The sequence below is a fragment of the Pongo abelii genome, chromosome 1 (genome assembly GCF_028885655.2).
Source record: "Pongo abelii isolate AG06213 chromosome 1, NHGRI_mPonAbe1-v2.0_pri, whole genome shotgun sequence".
Lineage (NCBI taxonomy): Eukaryota > Metazoa > Chordata > Mammalia > Primates > Hominidae > Pongo > Pongo abelii.
The window spans coordinates 38,610,946-38,625,136 of NC_071985.2; the positions used below are offsets into that span (position 1 = coordinate 38,610,946).

Genomic DNA, 14,191 nt, shown 5'->3' on the forward strand with positions numbered 1-14,191 from the left:
CTATGACACAACTTTACAGGGCAAATATACATATAATTGGAGTCTGCAAAGGACGAGAGAAGGAAATCTTTCTGAGCCTACTCTGGCTTGCGAGGCTGCTTTTATAATTTAAAACATAAAAAGGAAAGGATGAGAGAGAAAGAGAGAAAGTAGAAGCAATATTTGAAGAAATAATGGCTGAAAAATCTTCAAACTTGATGAAAAACAGGAATTCACAAATCCAAGGGCCCAGCAAACCCCAAGCACAAGAAACATGAAAACACACAAAAAACCTATGGCAAGGTACATCATAAAAATTTCAAAATCAGTGATAAAAAGAAAATCTTAAAAGCAAACATAGGAAAAAATATATGCTACATAACAAGGAACAAAGGCATCAGATTTCTTGTCAGAAAGAATGCTAGAAAGAATGCAAGTAGAAAACAATAGAGCACCATCTTTAAAGTACTGAAAGAAAACTATTAATCTAGAATTCTATACTCAGCAAAAATCTTTCAAAACCAAAATTTAAATGAAGATATCTTAGACATGTAAAATCTGAAAAAAGTTTATCAATACACCAGCACTATAAAAAATGTAAACAGATGTCTTTCAGACAAACCAAAAATGATACTGAATGAAAATATGAATCTCTATAAAGGAATGAAGAACACTAGCCTTTCTGCCTGAACTTTCTTCTCTTCTTTTGCTAACTCCTGCCAGTCCTTAATGACTCAGTTCAGATGACTACCACTTTTCCTCCAACCCCTTAGAATGGAATCAGTATCCCTCCCAAGGCTCTCTGTGATTACCTCCTACGTTGCATTTATCATGATAATATAATTGTCCACTTGTATAACTCTTCTAGGAATTTATGAGCTTCAGGGCAGGGACTATATATACTGATAATTGGCACATAGTCAATCATCAACAAATGCTTATTGAGTGGATCAGTATTCTGAATTAAGGCATGGCAGTGGCAATAAGACAGAAAGGGCTTTGTCTGGGAACACTTCTGAGGCAAGACAAATTAAGACTTGTCAAAGGTGTTTGGGGATAGTAGATTCCACTGTATTATTGTCCAAACTTTAGTTTTTTGGGGTCCATTTTTGCCATTTTTGGGTCCATATTTTTGGGTCCATTTTTACCAAAGTTCAACCTGTATTACTTTTTAACTCAGTATTACTTCTTAAGTGAACTCATACATTTTTACATAGATAAATGTGTTTTTTTTTAAATATGGTGTGACCCATCCTGGGATGGAGGCATGTGTGGGGGAGCTGTCAGTGAGGGTGGTAACTGTCTGCCTCTGAGAGACAAGGAAGGCTTTGCTGTTGCTTGCATAAATGAGTGACTGAAAGAAGGAATGAGGTGCAATTTTAATAGTTCTAAAAGGAGAAACTGGCATTTCTTCAGGCAGAAAATGGGGAAAGACTAAACCTGGAAGAAGGTACTGATAGGCAAAAGCAATGAGGCTGTTTTAGAAATGAGTTTCAGGCATCCAGGGAATGGTGTGACTGTGGGACAGGATATAAGGGTTTTATTTTTTTTTAATATATGTATACTTTAAGTTCTGGGATACATGTGCAGAATGTGCAGGTTTGTTACCTAGGTAACAACACGTGCCATTGTGGTTTGATGTACCCATCAACCCGTGATCTACATTAGGTATTTCTTCTAATGCTATCCCTCCCTTAGCCCCCTGACCCCCTGACAGGCCCCAGTGTGTGATGTTCCTCTCCCTGTGTCCATGTGTTCCCATTGTTTAACTCCCACTTATGAGTGAGAACATGTGGTGTTTGGTTTTCTGTTCTTGTGTTAGTTTGCTGAGAATGATGGTTTCCAGCTTCATCCCTGTCCCTGCAAAGGACATTAACTGATCCTTTTTTATGGCTGCATAGTATCCACGGTGAATATGTGCCACATTTTCTTTATCCAGTCCATCACTGATAGGCATTTGGGTTGGTTTCAAGTCTTTGCTATTGTGAATAGTGCTGCAATAAACATACATGTGCATAAGTATTTATAGTAGAATGATTTATAATCCTTGGGGTATATACCCAGTAATAGGATTGCTGGGTCAAATGGTATTTTTGGTTCTAGATCCTTGAAGAATCACCACATTGTTTTCCACAATAGTTGAACTAATTTACACTCCCACCAACAGTGTAAAAGCATTCCTATTCTCCACATCCTCTCCAGCATCTGTTGTTTCCTGACTTTTTTTTTTTAATAGTACTTTAAGTTCTAGGGTACATGTGCACAATGTGCAGTTTTGTTACATATGTATACATGTGCCATGTTGGTGTGCTGTACCCATTAACTCATCATTTACATAAGGTATTTCTCCTAATGCTATCCCTCCCCCTTATCCCCACCCCATGACAGGCCCCAGTGTGTGATGTTCCTCACCCTGTGTCCAAGTGTTCTCATTGTTCAGTTCCCACCTATGAGTGAGAACATGCGGTATTTGGTTTTCTGTCCTTGCAATAGTTTGCTCAGAATGATGGTTTCCAGCTTCATCCATGTCCCTACAAAGGACATGAACTCATCATTTTTTATGGCTGCATAGTATTCCATGGTGTATATGTGCCACATTTTCTTAATCCAGTCTATCATTGATGGACATTTCGGTTGGTTCCAAGTCTTTGCTTTTGTGAATAGTGCCACAATAAACATACGTGTGCATGTGACTTTATAGCAGCATGATTTATAATCCTTTGGGTATATACCCGGTAATGGGATGGCTGGGTCAAATGGTATTTCTAGTTCTAGATCCTTGAGGAATTGCCACAGTGTCTTCCACAATGGTTGAACTAATTTACACTCCCACCAACAGTGTAAAAGCAGTCCTATTCTCCACATCCTCTCCAGCACCTGTTGTTTCCTGACTTTTTAATGATCGTCATTCTAACTGCTGTGGGATTGTATCTCATTGTGGTTTTGATTTGCATTTCTCTAATGACCACTGATGATGAACTTTTCTTTCATATGTTTGTTGGCTGCATAAATGTCTTCCTTTTATAAGTGTCTGTCATATGCTATACCCACTTTTTGATGGTTTTTTTTTTCTTGTCAATTTGTTTAAGTTCCTTGTAGATCCTGGGTATTATCCCTTTGTCAGATGGATAGATTGCAGAAATTTTCTCCCATTCTGTAGGGTGCCAGTTCACTCTGATGATAGTTTCTTTTGCTGTGCAAAAGCTCTTTAGTTTAATTAGATCCCATTTGTCAATTTTGGCTTTGTTGCCATTGCTTTTGGTGTTTTAGTCATGAAGTGTTAGCCCATGCCTATGTCCTGAATGGTATTGCCTAGGTTTTCTTCTAGGGTTTTTATGGTTTTAGGTCTTACATTTAAGTCTTTAATCCTTCTAGAATTAATTTTTGTATAAAGTGTAAGGAAGGGGTCCAGTTTCATTTTTCTGCATATGGCTAGCCAGTTTTCCCAGCACCATTTATTAAATAGGGAATCCTTTCCCCATTTCTTGTTTTTGTCAGATGTGTCAAAGATCAGATGGTTGTAGATGTTTGGTGTTATTTCCGAGGCCTCTGTTCTGTTCCATTGGTCTATATATCTGTTTTGGTACCAGTACCAAGCTGTTTTGGTTACTGTAGCCTTGTAGTATACTTTGACATCAGGTAGGCTGATGCCTCCAGCTTTGTTCTTTTTGCTGAGGATTGTCTTGGGCATATGGGGTCTTTTTTGGCTCCATATGAAATTTAAAGTAGTTTTTTCTAATTCTGTGAAGAAAGTCAATGGTGGCTTGATGGGGATAGCATTGAATCTATCAATTACTTTGGGCAGTATGGCCATTTTCATGATACTGATTCTTCCTATCCATGAGCATGGAATGTTTCCCATTTATTTGTGTCCTCTCTTATTTCCTTGAGCAGTGATTTGTAGTTCTCCTTGAAGAGGTCCTTCACATCCCTTGTAAGTTGTATTCCTAGGTATTTTATTCTCTTTGTAGTAATTGTGAATGGGAATTCACTCATGATTTGGCTATTATTGGTGTATAATAATGCTTGTGATTTTTGCACATTGATTTTGTATCCTGAGACTTTGCTGAAGTTGCTTATCAGCTTAAGGAGATTTTGGGCTGAGACAATGGGGTTTTCTAAATATACAATCATGTCATCTGCAAACAGAGACAATTTGACTTCCTCTCTTCCTATTTGAATATGCTTTATTTCTTTCTCTTGCCTGATTGCCCTGGCAAAAACTTCCAACACTATGTTGAATAGGAGTGGTGAGAGAGGGCATCCCTGTCCTGTGCTGGTTTTCAAAGGGAATGCTTCCGGCTTCTGCCCATTCAGTAGGACATTGGCTGTGGGGTGGTCATAAATAGCTCTCATTATTTTGAGATACGTTCCATCAATACCTAGTTTATTGAGAGTTTTTAGCATGAAGGTCTGTTGAATCTTATCGAAGGCCTTTTTTGCATCTATGGAAATAATCATGTGGTTTTTGTCATTGGTTCTGTTTATGAGATGGATTACGCTTACTTATTTGTGTATGTTGAATCAGCCTTGCATCCCAGGGATGAAGCTAACTTGACCGTGGTGGAGAAGCTTTTTGATGTGCTGCTGGATTCAGTTTGCCAGTATTTTACTGAGGATTTTTGCATCGATGTTCATCAGGGATATTGGCCTGAAATTTTCTTTTTTTGTTGTGTCTCTGCCAGGTTTTGGTATCAGGATGATGCTGGCCTCGTAAAATGAGTTAGGGAGGAGTCCCTGTTTTTCTATTAATTGGAATAGTATCAGAAGGAATGGTACCAGCTCCTCTTTGTACTTCTGGTAGAATTCGGCTTTGAATCTGTCTGGTCCTGGGTTTTGTTTTGGTTGTTAGGCTGTTAATTACTGCTTCAATTTCAGAACTTGTTATTGGTCTGTTCAGGGATTCGACTTCTTCCTGGTTTAGTCTTGGGAGGGTGTATGTGTCCAGGAATTTATCCACTTCTAGATTTTCTAGTTTATTTGCATAGAGGTGTTTATAGTATTCTCTGATGGTAGTTTGTATTTCTGTGGGATCAGTGGTGATATCCCCTTTATCATTTTTTATTGTGTCTATTTGGTTCTTCTTTCTTTTCTTCTTTATTAATCTGGCTAGTGGTCTATTTTGTTAATCTTTTCAAAAAACCAGCTCCTGGATTCATTGATTTTTTTGGAGGGTTTTTTGTGTCTCCATCTCCTTCAGTTCTGCTCTCATCTTAGTTATTTCTTGTCTTCTGCTAGCTTTTGAATTTGTTTGCTCTTGCTTGTCTAGTTCTTTTAATTGTGATGTTAGGGTATCAATTTTAGATCTTTCCTGCTTTCTCCTGTGGGCATTTAGTGCTATAAATATCCCTGTAAACACTGCTTTAGCTGTGTGTCAGAGATTCTGGTACCTTGTGTCTTTGTTCTCATTGGTTTCAAGGAACTTACTTATTTCTGCCTTAATTTTGTTATTTACCCAGTAGTCATTCAGGAGCAGGTTGTTCAGTTTCCATATTGTTTTGTGGTTTTGAGTGAGTTTCTTAATCCTGAGTTCTAATTTGATTTCTCTGTGGTCTGACAGACTGTTTGTTATGATATCTGTTCTTTTGCATTTGCTGAGGAGTGTTTTACTTCCAATTATGTGGTCAATTTTATAATAAGTGTGATGTGGTGCTGAGAAGAATGTATATTCTGTTGATTTGGGTTGGAGAGTTCTGTAGATGTCTGTTAGGTCTGCTTGGTCCAGAGCTGAGTTCACGTCCTGAATATCCTTGTTAATCTTCTGTCTCATTGATCTAATATTGACAGTGGGGTGTTAAAGTCTCCCACTATTATTGTGTGGAAGTTTGAGTCCCTTTGTAGGTCTCTTAGAACTTGCTTTATGAATCTGCGTGCTCCTGTGTTGAGTGCGTATATATAATTGGGACAGTTAGCTCTTCTTGTTGTGTTGATCCCTTTACCATTATGTAATGGCCTTCTTTGTCTTTTTTGAACTTTGTTGTTTTAAAGTCTGTTTTATCAGAGACTAGCATTGCCACCCCTGCTTTTTTTTTTTTTTTTTTTGCTTTCCATTTTCTTGGTAAATATTCCTCCATCCCTTTATTTTGAGCCTATGTGCATCTTTGCACATGAGATGGGTATCCTGAATACAGCACACCGATGGGTCTTGACTCTATCCAATTTGCCAGTCTGTGTCTTTTAACTGGGGCATTTAGCCGGTTTACATTTAAGGTTAATATGGTTATGTGTGAATTTGATCCTATCATTATAATGCTAGCTGGTTATTTTGCCTGTTAGTTGATGCAGTTTTTTCATAGTATCTATGGTCTTTACAATTTAATATGTTTTGCAGTGGCTGGTCCCGGTTGTTCCTTTCCATATTTAGTGCTTCCTTCAGGAGCTCTTGTAAGGCAGGCCTGGTGGTGACAAAATCTCTCAGCATTTGCTTGTCTGTAAAGGATTTTATTTCTCCTTTTCTTATGAAGCTTAGTTTGGCTAGATATGAAATTCTGGGTTGAAAATCATTTTCTTTAAGAATGTTGAATATTGGCCCCCACTCTCTTCTGGCTTGTAGGGTTTCTGCTGAGAGATCTGCTGTTAGTCCGATGGGCTTCCCTTTGTGGGTAACCCGACCTTTCTCTCTGGCTTCCCTTAACATTATTTTTTCATTTCAACCTTGGTGAATCTGAAGATTATGTGTCTTGGGGTTGCTCTTCTTGAGGAGTATCTTCTTGGTGTTCTCTGTATTTCCTGAATTTGAATGTTGGCCTGTCTTGCTATGTTGGGGAAGTTCTCTTGTATAATATCCTGAAGAGTGTTTTCCAACTTGGTTCCATTCTCTCCGTCAATTTCAGGTACATCAATCAAACAGAGGTTTGGTCTTTTCACATGGTCCCATTTTTCTTATAGGCTTTGTTCATTCATTTTCATTCTTTTTTCTCGAATTTTGGCTTCACGCTTTATTTCATTAAGTTGATCTTCAATCTCTGATATCCTTTCTTCCGCTTGATCGATTCAGCTATTGATACTTGTGTGTATTCACGAAGTTCTCGTGGTGTGTTTTTCAGTTCCATCAGGTCATTTATGTTCTTCTCTAAACTGGTTATTCTAGTTAGCAATTCATCTAACTTTTTTTCAAGGTTCTTAGCTTCCTTGCATTGGGTTAGAACATGCTCCTTTAGCTCGGAGAAGTTTGTTATTACACACCTTCTGAAGCCTACTTCTGTCAATTTGTCAAATTCATTCTCCATCCAGTTTTGTTCCCTTGCTGGTGAGGAGCTGTGATCCTTTGGAGGAGAACAAGTGTTCTGGTTTTTGGAATTTTCAGACTTTTTTTGCTAGTTTTTCCTCATCTTCATGGGTTTTTCTCTTTGGTCTTTGATGTTGGTGACCTTCGAATGGGATTTTGGTGTGGAACTCCTTTTTGTTGGTGTTGTTGCCATTCCTTTCTGTTTGTTGTTTTCCTTCTATCAATCAGGCTGCTCTTTTGCGGGTCTGCTGGAGTTTGCTGGAGGTCCACTCCAGACCTTGTTTGCCTGGTTATCACCAGCAGAGGCTGCAGAACAGCAAAGATTGCTGCCTGTTCCTTCCTCTGGAAGCTTTGTCCAGAGGGTCACCTACCAGATGCCAGCTGGAATTCTCCTGTATGAGTTGTCTGTGGACCCCTGCTGGGAGGTGTCTCCCCATCAGGAGGCATGGGGGTCAAGGACCCACTTAAGTAGGCAGTCTGTCCCTTAGCAGAGCTCAAGTTCTGTGCTGGGGGATCTGCTGCTCTCTTCTGAGCCAGCAGGCAGGAGTGTTTAAATCTGCTGAACCTGTGCCCACAGCCACCCATTCCCTCAGGTGCTCTGTCCCAGGGATATGGGAGTTTTATCTATAAGACCCTGACTGGGGCTGCTGCCTCTCTTTCAGACATGCTCTGCCCAGAGAGGAGGAATCTAGAGAGGCAGTCTGGCTACATCGGCTTTGTGGCACTGTGGTGTGCTTCTCCCAGTTTGAACTTCCCCGCAGCTTTTTTTATACTGTGAGGGGAAAATAACCTACTCAAGCCTCAGTAATGGTGGACGCCTCTCCCCCTACCAAGCTCAAGCATCCCAGGTGGACTTCAGACTGCTGTGCTGGCAGCAAGAATTTCAAGCCAGTGGATCTTAGCTTGCTGGGGTCCATTGAGGTGGGATTCACTGAGCTAGACCACTTGGCTCCCTGGCTTCAGCCCCCTTCCCAGGGGAGTGAATGGTTCTGTCTCGCTGGTGTTCCAGGTGCCACTGGGGTATGAAAAAAAAACTCCCGCAGCTAGCTCAGTGTCTGCCCAAATGGCAGCCCAGTTTTGTGCTTGAAACCCAGGGCCCTGGTGGTATAGGCACCTGAGGGAATCTCTTGGTCTGCAGGTTGTGAAGACTGTGGGAAAAGCATAGTATCTGGGCCAGAGTGTACCATTCCTCACAGCACAGTCCCTCAGGGCTTCCCTTGGCTACAGGAGGGAGTTCCCTATCCCTTGTGCTTCCTGGGTGAGGTGATGCCCCACCCTGCTTCTGCTCTCCCTCCGTGGGCCGCACTCACTGTCTAACCAGTCGCAGTGAGATGAGCCAGGTACCTCAGTTGGAAAGCAGAAATCACCTGCCTTCTGCGTTGATCTTGCTGCAGACCGGAGTTGTTCCTATTCAGCCATCTTAAGAAGATCCTGATATAAGGGGTTTATGGTCAGATTCTATTCTTGACTTCAGTCCTGATCTGTGTGCACTGGTAGTGCCTACTGAAGGCAAATAGGAAAAGTGTGGCTTCAGATACTTAGTTAAATTGAGAAGGCACCCTTCAGAAGTTTGAGTAACTGCCTAAGGCTCTGTAAGTGAACTTCGGCCCTGAGTTGGTCCTGGAAGGGTAAAGCTGACTCACAGTAGGCCAATGACTGACTTCTTTCTCTCTGCCTGGTGTCTCCTCCAGAAGGGATGGAAGACAGTCTTCTGAATATGCCATTAAGCCATCAGTTCAGGAATTGCGGTACAAACTGGCATGAATGTCTGTCAGAGAGCAGGGCAATTTGTGGAGAGATATCTAGCAGCTCTTCCAGCACAGCTTTGGTAGGGGAGTGACTGCCTCTCTGAAGCAAGCATGGTTCCAGGACAGGCCTGGGGAGAGTGAACAGGCAAGGAGGATGGCAGACAAATTTCTTGGGTGCTGCTGCTCTTCTCTCACCAAAAGTACTTAGGGAGTAATCCTGAGGTTGAGGAAAGATCATTCTAGGATCTGAAGTCAGGTCTGAGTTTGAGGGCCTAGCTCCATGACTTATAAATTATGTGCCTTTTGGCAAAGACATTTAAGCTCTCTGAACTTTGGGATCTTCCTCTATAAAACAGAGCTGAAAAGAACTTATCTGCCTACCTCATGGGATTCTCACAGGCTCACTGAGATAATAGATACAGGAATGCTCTGTAAACCTCCAGACAGGCTGCAGGTGCTAGTTGTGTAGGAAAGAGAGGATCCTCTCAAGTAACAAAGCTCTTTTGAGAAGGAGGTTGCTTTGATGTAGATACCACATTGTTGGACTTGATGCTATTGAAGCCAAAGATGCCTGTGGTGGGGCTTAGTTTGTACTTGGCATTAGAGTGAAGAATGTTGACAACTCTGTCCTTTTCAAAGGGTAATGACCATGGCTCTATGCGTGCATGTGCCTATGGATGCAACAATTTCTCTGCCATGTTTTCTTTGCTCCCTAGTTCTTTTTCTGTGTATGCCTCTCACTAGATCTGACATAGGCATCCAAGGACATGGACATGGATTAGAGCTGTTAGTGTTTGTAGAACTGAGAGGCTGATGAATCATTGTCCAGAGCATGGGCTGGGAGGAAGAGGTTTGCCTCAGACCAGATGTAATCTAGGCCCTTGGTTTCACCATCCAAGTTTAATCATTTGATGAATCTTGTTCAGTCATTTATCAGTGTAATAAATTTCTGTTGAACATCTTGTATTTCTAAGTCTATAGATATTCTGTCTGTTTCTTTTCCTGGACAGTTCAACCTCCACCAAGCTTGCTTGGCATTAATGAAAATGGGCTGTCCAAGACAGAATACCACAATCCTGTGAATTTGTATAGCTCTTTCTTTACACATTACAAAGCCTTTTGCACGGCTCTTCTTAATCCTCTCAATGACACTATGAAGTATAAAATATAATTTATATGCACTTTAAGCCAGGCTGGCTGGGATGCAAAGAGATTAAGCAACCTGCTCAAGGTCGCATAGCTAGTAAATGGTGGAGTCAATATTTAAACATAGTCTCTGGTTCTAGAATCCCCATGCCATCCCATAACAGGACATGAAGCAAATTGTGCCTTGTCCATGAAGAAGGCCAACAATTGTTAGGATACGTGCTTTGTGTTATTGTTCTAGTGCCAAGAATGTGTTCATAGAGAAACTCCTCCACCCCCAGATCCATTCTGGTTCCTCTGGAGATCAAGGGCCAACATGCCTAAGACAGGGAGACTAGGTTAGCCTCACACATGTTAGCCAGGAAAGAAGAGCTTTTCTCTATCAGAAGCAAAGCTCTGTTGGCATCCTTTGCCTTCATTTGCACACATTTGCTGCTCTAAGGTGCTGAGCTTTCCACCTATGACTTCATTTACATTCATTTCTCTGCAAAAGCCTAGACCTCTGGATTGGAAGTTTTTCTAAATGCTCCCTCCCCCACCATCATATCTAGCACTTGTCTCTGGTCTATTGGATTTGTAATTTAGGAAGAGAATCGGGTGACTTCATTTGTTAGGGTAGGATTTATTCATTATAACCACCACCACAGCTACTGGAACTTATTACTCATTCTTCCATAATGCATTCCTGTGGCTGCATACTTCACAGTATTTTTCACAGTTTTTATGTTTTTACTGCGTATTAATGATTCAATTTTGCAGAGTGATAATGTGATGACGCTTTTGCTTCTCAGGGCTGAAAAGGTTTAGAGATTTTGCCTGATGTGGCTTCTAATTAGGATGTAGTTTAGAAGCAAGAATCAATTTCTTCTTTCCAAACAAAGAGAAACACCTCAGCAATCCTCCAGCGAGCACATTCAGCCTGAAAAGAAAATGATTTTTCCCTCCTACTCCTCATCCTCCTTATGTTTGTGCTTTCTTCCTCCTCCTGGCTGCTCACAAGTACACCAAAAGCATCTCTGACTCATAGCAAAGGAACCAGAAAGTTCCTCCTCTAATCTTAAAAGTTCCATACTTTAAAGTAAAGGGGGCGGAGGTGGGTTTGTCACGTGAGCCTGTTCTGGCATCTGCAAGCCTCCGTCTATCTGAGCACTGTTGATTTCCGAGGGCTATTTTTGATCCTGAAATCTGGGGAATGAGTTGAGATGTTATACAATGGCGGTGGGATAAGGTGATTCTATCTAGAGCTGACTTTCTCTGAAGCTATCCTGATATTCTCTCCTCCCTTGATGGGAATTTAACTTTTTTCTCCCACACCCAGATGAGGATGACCCTTGCTCAATCTCCATTTGAGGAATATTGCTTACCTGCTTGGTGTCTGTAACCATGACTACACGTGTCTGTGAAAACCACTTCCTTTGGGCACCTCTTTAAATTTTTTAAAAATTTTATAATAGAATTTTATTGTTTAGAGTGATTTTAGGTTCATGGCAAAATTGAGTGGAAGATACAGAGATTTCTCATGTATCTCTTACCCCCGCCCATGCACAGCCTCCACCATTATCAATATACCCCACCTGAGTGATATATTTGTTACAACTGATGAAACTACATTGACACATCATTGTCACTCAAAGTCCATAGTTTACATTAGGGTTCACTCTTGGTGTTGTACCTTCTATGGGTTTGGTCAAAAGTATAACGACACGTATTCACTATTATAGGATCATACAGAATAGTTTACTGTCCTAAAAATCTGTGCTCTGCCTATTCATCCCTCTCATCCTTCTAACTCCAGGAAACATCTGATCTTTCTTCTGTCTCCATAGTTTAGCCTTTTCTAGAATGTCATATGGTTAGAATCATACAGTAAGTAGCCTTTTCATATTGGCTTCTTTCACATAGCAATATACATTTAAGTTTCCTCTATGTCTTTTCATGGCTTCATAACTCATTTCTTTTTAGTACTAAATAATATTCCATTGTCTAGATGTATGACAGTTTATCCATTAATCTACTGAAGGACATCCTGGTTGCTTCCAAGTTTTGGCAATTATGAATAAAGCTACTGTAAATATCTATGTGCAGGTTTTTGTGTGGGCATAAGTTTTCAATTCATTTCAGTAAGTAGTATGATACCAATCATAACAAGTAGTAGGGTTGCTGGATTGTATAGTAAGAGTAGTTTAATTTTGTAAGAAATCACCAGACTGTCTTCCAAAGTGGCTATACCATTTTGCATTCCCACCAGCAATGAATGAGAGTTCCCATAGTTCCAGAATCTTACCACATTTGATGTAGTTAGTATTCTGGATTTGGGCCATTCTAATATGTGTTTAAAGATGTCTTCTTATTGTTTTGGCTGGGCATGGTGGCTCATGCCTGTAATCCCAGCACTTTGGGAAGCCAAGGTGGGCAGATTACTGGAGCTCAGGGGCTCAAGACCAGCCTGGGCAATATAGTGAAAGCCCATCTCAACAAAATATACAAAAATTAGCCAGGCATGATGGAGCATGCCTGTAATCCCAGCCACTTGGGAAGCTGAGGTACGAGAATCGCTTGAACCTGGGAGGCAGAGGTTGCAGTGAGCTGAGATTGCGCCACTGCACTCCAGCCTGGGTGACAGAGCGATACTCTGTTTCCAAAAAAAAAAAAAAAAAATTACTGTTTTAATTTGAATTTCCCTGATGATATATGATGTGGAATATCTTTTTATATGCTTACTTACCATCTGTTTATTGTCCTTCGTAAGGTCTCTATTAAGTCTGGCCCATTTTAAAATCAGATTTTATTTTTATTTTTGAGTTTTAGAGTTCTTTATTTATTGTGGAAAACAATCTTTTATCTAACATGTCTTTTGGAATTTTTTTCCCCATTTTGTGGCTTGCCTTCTCATTCTCTTGACGGTGTCTTTGACAGAGGAGAAAATTTTGATTTTACTGAGGTCCACCTTATCCGTTATTTCTTTTCTTGTGCCTTTGGTGCGGCAACTAAACAGTCATCACCAAACCCAAGATGATCTAGATTTTCTCCTAAGTTTTCTTCTGAAAGTTGTATGGTTGTATTTTATGTGTAAGTCTTTAATCTATTTTGAGTTAATTTTTGTCAGAGGTGTATGGTCTGTGTCTAGATTCATGTTTTTGCATGTGGATATCCAGTCATCTGAGCAACATTTGTTGAAAAGACTATCTTTTGTCCATTGTTGCTTTTACTCCTTTATTAAAGATCAATTAAATATATTTGTATGTCTATTTCTGGGCTTTCTATTCTGTTGCATGGATTTATTTGTTTATTCTTTTACCAACACTGTATGGTTGATTACTGTAGCTTTTAATAGTAAGTCTTGAAGTTGGATAGTGTCACTCCTCTAGTTTTGTTCTTCTCCTTTAATGTTATATTGGCTATTCCGGGTCCTTTGCCTCTCCATATAAACTTTAGAATCAGCTTGTTGATGTCCACAGAATAACTTGCTTGGAATTTTTATTGGAATTGTATTAAATCTACAGATCAATTTGGGAGGAACTGACGTCTTGACAATATTGAGCCTTCCTAACCATGAACATGGACTACCTCTCTATTTATTTTCTTCTTTGATTTCCTTCATAAGAGTTTTGTAGTTTTCTTCACATAGATCTTATACACATTCGTTTGAGTTATAACTAAGTGTTTCATTTTTAGGGGTGCTAATGTAAGTGATACTGCGCTTCTGATTTCAAATTCCACCTGTTCATTGCTGACATATTGAAAAGTAATTTTTATGTATTAACCTTATATCTTACAACTCTGCAATAATAATCTATTAATTCCAAAAGATTTTTTGTCAGTTCTTTCAGATTTTCTGCATATACAATTATGTAATCTGCAAAAAAAATTATTTCTTTCTTCCCAATCTTTATACCTTGTATTTCCTTATCTTATTGCATTAGCTAGGACCTTCAGTATATTGAAAAACAGTAGTGAGAAGAGACGTACTTACCTTGTTCCTAATGTTAGTGGGAAATTTTTGAGTTTCTCACCATTAACTATGTTGTTAGCTTTAGGTTTTTTGTAGATATTCTTTATCAAGTTGAGGAGGTTCCCCTGTATTCCTAGT

At 39.9% G+C, this 14,191-nt stretch overlaps 1 protein-coding gene and 1 long non-coding RNA gene across 3 annotated transcripts in view; one reads left to right on the forward strand and one right to left on the reverse strand.

Annotated features, from left to right (window-relative positions):
* KCNH1 (potassium voltage-gated channel subfamily H member 1) overlaps positions 1-14,191 on the forward strand; it is a 471,857-nt gene that overhangs the window by 261,001 nt on the left and 196,665 nt on the right. The window lies entirely within an intron of this gene.
* The window catches only part of LOC129048105 (uncharacterized), a 49,337-nt gene that overhangs the window by 13,986 nt on the left and 21,160 nt on the right, over positions 1-14,191 (reverse strand). The window lies entirely within an intron of this gene.